At 36.8% G+C, this 9,283-nt stretch overlaps 1 protein-coding gene across 1 annotated transcript in view; it reads right to left on the reverse strand.

Annotated features, from left to right (window-relative positions):
* The window catches only part of LOC107225773 (retinal guanylyl cyclase 2), a 143,186-nt gene extending 135,218 nt beyond the window's left edge, over positions 1–7,968 (reverse strand). Inside the window, exons 1-2 of the mRNA XM_046741182.1 lie at positions 7,533–7,968; positions 1,452–1,494 (exon numbers count right to left, since the gene is read on the reverse strand). The gene's annotated coding sequence lies outside the window, so the exon portion shown is untranslated. The remainder of the gene's footprint in view (positions 1–1,451; positions 1,495–7,532) is intronic.
* Between the last annotated feature and the right edge of the window lie 1,315 nt (positions 7,969–9,283).

Here is a 9,283-nt window from a genome sequence, read left to right on the forward strand (position 1 = left end):
AGATAGAGGAAGAAAGATAAAAGAGGAATGGATAAGCGAACAAGAAAGAAATCGAATATAAAGAGAAAATTATGATTTCATGTGAAACCCGCTTCACGAGAAGAACAATGAAAAAATAAGAGTTCAAACTTTTCTCAAGCCAGATGAGAGTCTGAAAATTTTCTCAAAAGTGCGACAGATTCGAAAACGAATCAGAGAGACGAAATGTTCAACTTTTTGCAAAACCCATTCTAGAACCGAAATAACGAAGGAATCATGAACATTTTTCCAGACTGTTTTTCATCTCACAAGTCTTACAATTTTTCCGAGAAATGCTACAGTGTCTAAATTGATATAAAGAGTGAAATCTGGTCTGGATTACAAGCTCCAGAAGTACGAGATCGCTACGAAGTTTACTCGGCACAGCGCCAACTGTCGGTGGCGTCCCAAATCAGCGATGTTGCGTTTCTCTGATTACGTAAGTGAGAAGGCATCGATCAAATAATAAGAGAGAATACAAACTCAATCAGTACTCTAGTACACCTGAATTTTTCAAAGAATAGCCGAACAAAATCATTGATGTACGTTAGCAAATCAGCGTTCAAAGTTCCCAAAATATAATTTTAAGGTAAACAGATAATCCACATTAACTCCGAACGACAGTTTGAACATTGGAAAAAACTATTATTTTCAAGCAAAGTGAGTTGATTCTCGCTGAATGTTTCAATTTTGAGTCAGCACAAATTGATGATTCTTTATGTTTGATCTAGCGCACTAGATCCGTTTTTTAATATTCTCGTTTATCCGAATAACGAATAAACGTAAATTCCAAGAATCTTACCCGCCCGAATGCACAAATGAAACAAAACTGGCCAGTTTTGCAAGCCTGAGTCGTTTTTCTGTCTGCGTACGTTACTTTTTCGGCAAAAAAGATAGGCAATGTCATATGTGAGCCCCGTTTAGCCGGCATGCGGTTAGCTTACGCCAGGATATCTCGAAGCTCGTTCCAACAACCGCTTAGTTTCCGTACGCGATGATGATCTCATTACGCGTATTCGGAATGAAATTGCAACAGAATTTTTTTTAAATGAGAGAAAGAGCGAAATAAATGAAAATAACAGAGAAAAAAAATCTTTCTCTAAATTTTTTTATCGTGCTCTTTTACGTGTTTCAAAACCGTGGTTTCCGTTTCAACGGAAAGATAACCCGACTCATATTTTCCCATGCAAACCGCTGCCGCACATACATGTAGGATAAAATTTCATCAAACCAAAAGTTTCCCAGTTCCCCTGAAAGTCGAAGATCCACTTTTCAAACTCTGTCACCATTCGCTTTTTATCTCTTGCTGAGATTCTTTTCGCGGTGATGTAAGTTTCAGTGCAATAGACGTAAAAGAGGAATGTAAAGGTTTGATTCATTATCGCAAATAACATTACTGAAGATTTCTCAATGATTTTCATCGTCTTCCTTACCTTTGATTTCAACGATCCACCAATTCGTCGGTAATTCAGTTTCCTAGAACAAATGAAAGAAGAAAAATAATTACCAGGAAATTAACTGCAAGTGCCTAAGTTTTATCTTTTTCCAAAATGACATCACTTGCGCTTCAAGTCCTGTAAAAAGAGACCGATCAAATGTCTCCATCAATCTAACGTCCGTTGAACGGTTCCGCTAGTTCCCGGCACCACCGGCAGTTGGCACTGCTCTCAACTTTTTAAATAGCTCGCATTTCGAAGTTGTGACGATTGATATTACGTTAGAATTTTCATAAAATTTCTATCCGGATGAGAAAATTTTGTTTCCCTAACTCTCGTAAAATATCGATCCGAAAATTTTCATCTTCTTTGTTTTTTCTACACACCCGGTAAATTTCCACGTAATGTGAAACATGATATGTGTTTCGCACCCTCGGCCGTACTCGGGGGTGAAAGAATCCGTTGGCTTAAGGCGTGTGGCTAGCGGGGATTTAATTTCGGTCGCAATAAATACAGTGTATATACGAAATGGAATGATTACGGTTACCCCTTTGGGCGTTAGCTGAGAGTGATCATCGGAGTTATTATACCCTCGATAAGATTTCCTGTATATCAACTTATTCCCCGATATTCTCGTCGATTATTTTATCCGCTGCGTGATCGTCATTGATTTTACGCACCAAAGAGGCTCTGCCAAAACTTGGCGATTACCTCGTTTCCATATTTCCCATGATGATTATACGTGAAACGACAGGAAGATAGAAGATTCGCTGAAATTTCTCTCCCGAAGTTTCGAGATTAAATCCCAGCCGCTTCGGGGTTTCTTTTTAAATATTTCTGAACACGCGTAACAATTCTACTTCTCCTCAGAGAATTTTAGGCTGGTTCCATTTTCTCTGAACGTGTTTCAGGTGTTATTGTTTCTCTCACGCTTCGCTGGAACGTTTTTCAAAGTCTTCGGATAATGTTGTATAATGTTTCAAAGCGTTGACCGTTCAATGAATAGAAATACTTAATGAAATTCAAAAAAAAAAAAAAAATTTCGTTTATTTCCAAACATTGCTTGACGAAAATTGCTTGGGTCCTCTACAGTCTTCAAAAGAGTTTCAATTTCGATGCGAATGATGAATTTCATGAACATGGTTGAAAAAACTTTTAACGTTTGTAACTTATAAGATAGCAGTCGTGCGATAAGAAAATAGCGATGAAAAATAGATGTGATTGGAAAAAAATCTTCAACGTCTGTAACAAATCGATGCGAAAGTGTCAGTGATTCGAAAAAAACGATATTGAGAAAGAAACTTGCCTGGTAACTTATAGGCTGAAGAATCTGTTCAATTCGAGAGAAAAGTGGAAATTTTTCAGTTCATGTAAGCATAGGGATTGAAAATTGAAACAAAAATTGGACATGAATTTCAAATCGCGGTGAGAAACGTTTTTTCTGATTAATAATAAGCTCTTTGAAATTTCATTCGTCTAAAAAGGTATTCCTTACATCAGTTAATAATTCTGTTTCTCATTTGAGTTCAATATACACTTGTTGTTAGCATTCGTTAGATCTTCTGCTGTGAAAGGGAATTGATATAAGAGAGTTAGTAATAATAATGTTTGTTTGTGAAATCTCTATTCGCGTTATCAATAAACTTTCAAAGTGAAAAAATAAAGTTAAAGGGACACTTGATGATTAATCACCCTTCATTTCAATTTTCAATCGACATTTTGATCCAGCAACGAACGTTTATAACCCCGTTTCTACGCGTTCGGAATAAATTTACTTCGTCTCGTTGGTGAAATTTTACGTGCCGATATTACCCATTTCACATCTCCCAGAATGATTTTCAATTTGTTCATCAATGTTTCATCCCGTTCATGTTTTGCATAGCTTAAAGAAGTTAGCTTCGTTTTGAATTTGTTAAAATGTCGATTTTCCAACTCACCATCCTTTAACGATACAAAATCTCCCCCAAGTTTCAATTAAAATTTTACAAAGTTCATTTATCACTCAGTTTTGTACATGGTTCACCATTTTCGATGCACCAGATACATAAATATTTAAAAAACCAAGATAATTGCTGAACAATTTTTTGCTGCGAGAGTTTTATATTCACCATCTTTCAGTTTTTTTGTTTACCGTTCAGAGCGTTTTATTTTAAAAAAAATTGTTACATTCTCACGAACAATTCAACGCGGAGTTGAAATATATGATTCATCAAAACAGGGCCTGAACAAGAGACAATTATTTGGTCGCAGGCAGATAATGTGACGCAGCTCGTCGACTGGAAAAGTGACTGGGAAAAATATCCACAACCGTCAGAATAAAGATGAGGGTTTCCGACAGAAATGTGTTTTATTTTTCTAGTACTCGGCAGACGAGTCAGTCGTTGGGAAGCAGCTTCGACCGAATTTTCCGCCTTTTTGTTTCGATATTTCCATCTCCCTTCCGCAATTTTCACAAAATCTTCCGATACATCAAATTTTCGATACGTTAGCATCGTTGCTTTTTCGCGATTTATAACGACATGTGAAAAGTGCAAACGGAAACAAAATTGAAAGTAGGAATAATGTTAGGTAGATATATTATTTATGGTCAGTGGACCGATAATTCTGGATATCCCGTAAAGTATCCGAGGATCGAGGATATTGAGAGTGATTCTTTTCTTTCCGAGAATAAGGTGAAGAAGAGGCGAGAGGAAAAGAGAAAATGTTGGAAACGACAAGAAGAAAGAAATTGGCTGTTTGAAATTCGAGACAAGAGGGAGAAGGAAATCCGACAGAAAACGAGATAGCCAGAGAAAGGGACCGAGAAATTATTTGTTATATTATACGAAAGAGAAATTTTTCCCCGCTGTAGAACTGATGCAGTGACAAGACTGATTTATTAAGAAAACGTGTACCACTCGTCTCGCTCAATTTTATTTTTCAACGTTGTTATACGCTCGAATTTATAAGCCCACGCACCTACGCATTATTAAACATAAAACATTTGATACTTTGTGTGTTATATGAATTTTTAGTAATTCGAAATGGATAAATTGGTCAGATTTGTGACCGGATCTTCAGAAAGCGGAAACGAATCAGTGGATAAAATATCCCTGTGTAAAACCGTTCGGCAAATACGTAACGGATTAAGATGCTGAAATTTTCTGGAGACAGCGGTGGGATTGAAACGAACGGAAACTAAGAAAAAGGAAACCTAATAATACCGATAAAACAAATGTTGAGATTTCAGAAAACTTTTAACGTTGAAAGAAAAATTGTCAGAGCGGTTCGAATCAAGTGTGTACAAGTTTTCAGACTAAAATCATACCTATTTACAATTGATACAAGCGAAATTAATGAAAATCGTGCATATTTACGATCGATTTTTTTTTTTTCAACGACCAATTTCTGACACAGTATTTTCGAATTTGAAATTTTTTCAACACGTGTAATTTTTCTAATTGATAGTTTTTTTGTTTTTTTTTATCTATATGGAAAAAAGTATTGGAAGGCGATCAGAATTTCGATCTGTATTTTCTGTATTATTTTACGAATTAGAGTTTATACACGTTTCTAGCATTTTTCATCGCTCAAACAATATCTCCGGAATTACAACGAAGGACATATTTTCGATTAAAAATCTATGGTATACCACGACAAAGGCTAACTTAGTTATCTCTGCATATCATTTCTGTCAATTTGATGCAGAAGTTTATCAAACTGCAACGGTCGTCCCCTAAAACGATGAGGCAAAATTCCAGAGCGTTGTCACGGAACCGGAAATCCCCTGGGAAATCGAAGAGCTCTTTGGGTTCTAGAAACTCGGAGCCAAGGGTGTCGTGAGAAACAAAACAAAGGGGGGGGGGGGGGGGGGGGGTTGGGTGATCTAAGGGTTACCTAGAAAGTCTGAACTGCTTGCGTTCGGTTACGATTGGCCACGACATTTTCAATCTTGCCAACAAAAAAATTTCCTGCGATATCGTAACCAATAGAAGCGATCCACGAATGTAAATTATTTTTTTTTAATCACCCGTTTATGGAGTATAAATTTTAAAACCCATCTCAAAAACGATTTTCAACTGATCTTTAAAAGTTGAAAATGGGAATTTTCAGCCGGATGTTCAAATATCACAGCATGAAATTCAGAGTAGAATTACGATTTTTTCGTTTTTTTGGTAACGTGATTAGTTGAGAAAAAATAATTGTTTCATTTTACACAAATTTGAAGTTGCGAACTCGACCCATTCACTTTTTTGTACACTGTAGGGTATAATCTTGATTTTCGTTTCTTACGATTTTATCGAGATATACCGCGTAATAAATAATTGTAAATTTCTGAAAAATCAATTGCCGCTATTTATTTCAAAATATTTCAAAATCGTCCAAACGGTGTTTCTTTACTCAAAAGGCAATTTGAGTGAATATTTTCATTTTAAAGTGGAAAAATGGGTTAATTTATTCTTACAACGAGGCCGAAGACACGGTGTATAAAAAATTATATAGGAACCACGCTTATGATTTCTATCATATTTTGTTTAATCGACAATCGAATATGTAGTAGAATTTTTTTGTTTTTGAAAATCAATTGAGATGTTTTTCAGACGTGGTTGAAAAGTCAGACACGGAAAACAATAGATCGATAAAAAATGTCAAAAGTTGAATAAAGTATCACGGGAAAAAATTAATAATATCGCCACGAATCATTCGCTGAGTTTACAAGGAATGCGTCATACAATTTCCGTCGGGTTAAATTTTCCTCGTTAAATCTTGATTCCCCCTTTTCACTGATCCCCGGTGGCTACGCTATATTTGCACTCCGCAAAATTTTCAGACACGTATCCGCGGCTAATATGTGCTCGCGAAGTCGTAAACTATATGCTTTTCACCAGCGCTAATTGAGTCCTCTAATTATCCCCACCCCCACCGTGTACAGTCGTAGTGTTATCATCATTGTCGCTGTTGCAAGAGATACCATTTTGTCCTTATGGCCTAAAACGCTGCCTTATCCAAAACGGTGAAACATCAAGTCCGAGATTCAGTCCCGTTTTGAATGCCAACGAAAACTCCGCATCGTTTTTACACTTCAATAGAGAAGAATAATAATAATTTCACTTTGGCGAATCAGAGATGTCTGTTTCCACCTTTTTCACCTACGGAATTCGGATAGAAATAATTGAAAAAAAAAAAAAAAAAAGAAGAAAGCTAGATCGAAATGTGTTCCTCAATCATACGGAAATCAGATATCTTTTAGAATATGTTCAACGATATTTATGAAAAGAATTAATAAATATTCGAAATTTTCAACAAGCTTCTGCGTATTGTGAAAAAAGCTTCAACACCAGCAGTTCGTGAAACAATTGATCTATTCAGCTACGGCAATGGTAAAACGGATTTTTTTTTTTTTGTTTTTCTTAAAACTGCTATTTTTCACATAACTTCACCCAGAGTGATGTTTTCCAGATGAAAAATTTCTCTTACACTTTAACCGGGAGTGGGTGTCGAACTTGAAGGGTTACGATGTCTTGACGTTTGACGCTTTCTCAGAACAACAGGTCAATAAGCACGAACAGAGTTGAACTTACGTGGCTAGCTCAGAAAAGACCGACGGTAAATTGAAAAGAAAAAAAAGAAAAAAGAAGTAAAATTTAAAGTACATCGATAGCGATGGAAAATAAACGCAGGTCAAACTCGTCAGGGAACTAGAATGGGTTGAAGAAGATCAAAGAACCACTTTGTCTAAGGACAGTGAAAACAAGTTCAGAAGACTGAAAAATTGGTCGGAACGTAGTTTCCCGATACAGACGTTTACCGAGATCTAATTTATAGGTGCAGCTGCAAGACTAAAACTTACAGCGAATAAGTGAGAGAAAATCAAGTAAGAAAGGAGTTAAAATAAGGGGGTGAAAAATAAATGGGAAAAAAAAAAAAAATTGAAAAACCCTTAAACCAAGGACCAGGGATTAATCGTCCCATGTAACAAGGGTAGGCAATCCGTATTCTGGGGGGGGGGGGGGGGGGCAGCCACTAAACTCGCGCGCTCTCACGTAATCACACATGTGTCAAACCGAGAACAGTTGAAGAATTTTCTCTTCACCCTACCTCAAAAATCATTCGTGAACAGGTGTCAACGTTTCGTCTCTTCTCCCAGCCAGTGCACGAAAGGTGAAAGAAATACGAGAAGTCGCGTGATAAAAAACACTCAGCGTCAATTATTCTGAAGACGAGGTGGTGGATCGAAAGAAAACAATATGGTAAATTTTGAAAAATTGAAAAAAGCTAATACGTGACAATGGGAACCTTGGGGTATTCGGATCTCACCAACGCAGCCACACTTTCACCCGAGTCTCCGAATCTTTCTTTGCCTTCCGAGCTGTCGCAAATAAAATATGTGAAGCCGCGGTGAACGACGACGCGCGTTCTTCGGCATCCCCTATCGAACTGAGCCGGTGGCAACCCTCGTAGGCGTTCCTCCCTCCGCTTCTGGCGCTTCCCGCGGAGGACCCGGAGGGAAAGCGGAGCCCTCGCCGGGAACCCGGGAACCCATCGACCCCCGACCCTCCGCCAGCCCTGCGTGTACGATAGGGTACTTGAGGAGAGAAAAAAAAAATAAATAAACAAATAAAATAATTTCCGATTTTCCACCATGGCACCCACCGAAAAGTTTGTTTCGGTAAAACGAGAGGTTTCGTGAAAATATGACCGTTCTACGTTGCGTTTTCACTTTTATGCATTTTTTTTTTTTTTTTCTATTCGTGAAGTATCGCGAATGAATTTTTTTTTTTTTAGTTTTTTTATTGTTAATTTTATCGGGTACAGTGTCAAGTTACGTCGCGAAGAAGACCCGCCGCACTTGTTAATATCAAGCCTTCGGTTGATGTTTGCGAAGTGCACCTGACGGTCTTTTTTTTATTTCATTTGTCAATTCTATCGCGTAAAATAGTTGTAATTTAATGTGAACTTTTTATTTGGGGGAATAAGATTCCCGGATGATATATCGTTGTGTTACGAAACGTGATATTTGGGTTGAATATAAATGGGAGGGAAGGAAGTAACGATTAAAGTGACGCAACGTGTTGTTTCACAAAGTCAAAAGAATGTGAATAAAAATATATAATTAATAATCGGTTGAACGCGATATTCTTTTCCTTTGCACCTGAACGCACTTTTTAGGGATTGCCATGGTGGAAAAACGCAAATTATTTTTTTCTGAAACACCCTAATGCACAGTCAGTACTGGCCGATCCATTTTTTTTCTGAAAGTGAAAAGGTCTCAAGAGATAACATCACTGTAAAAACCTAAGAAATATACCTTTTTTTTTTTTTTTGTATGGACGGAATAAGGTAATACGATAATAATATTTGAGAAAGTTATTAGCCATATATTTAACTATAATACAACAAATTATTAACAACGAATATAAAATAATTGCGACACTGGGGTCATTCTCGTTAGACTGCGGCACGTGAAAAAAGTAAAAGGTGCAAATTTGAATTTGGAAAAAAAAAGGTCACCCAACCTACATATTCGTAACTACAAAAATACGCAGGGGATTTTCGTCAAGTTGAATTAAATATTATTTATTAGCAAACAAGTGCCCCGTTTTGGTCGAAAATTGAATATTTTCATTCGATTCTCGCCAATTACGCGAAAATCAATATTTTTAACACATCCTGCGTATTTCTCTAGCTATAGACATGTGGATCGAGTAGTTTTTGTTATGGTTTTTTTTTTTTAGATTCAAATTCGCATCGGTTACACCGCGTGCCGCAGAATTCAATATATCGCGTGAGAATGGCTCCACTGTCGTCATTATCGAATATATGTTGATAATTATTTTTTTTTATTATAC

Source organism: Neodiprion lecontei, chromosome 5 (genome assembly GCF_021901455.1).
Source record: "Neodiprion lecontei isolate iyNeoLeco1 chromosome 5, iyNeoLeco1.1, whole genome shotgun sequence".
Taxonomy (NCBI): Eukaryota; Metazoa; Arthropoda; class Insecta; order Hymenoptera; family Diprionidae; genus Neodiprion; species Neodiprion lecontei.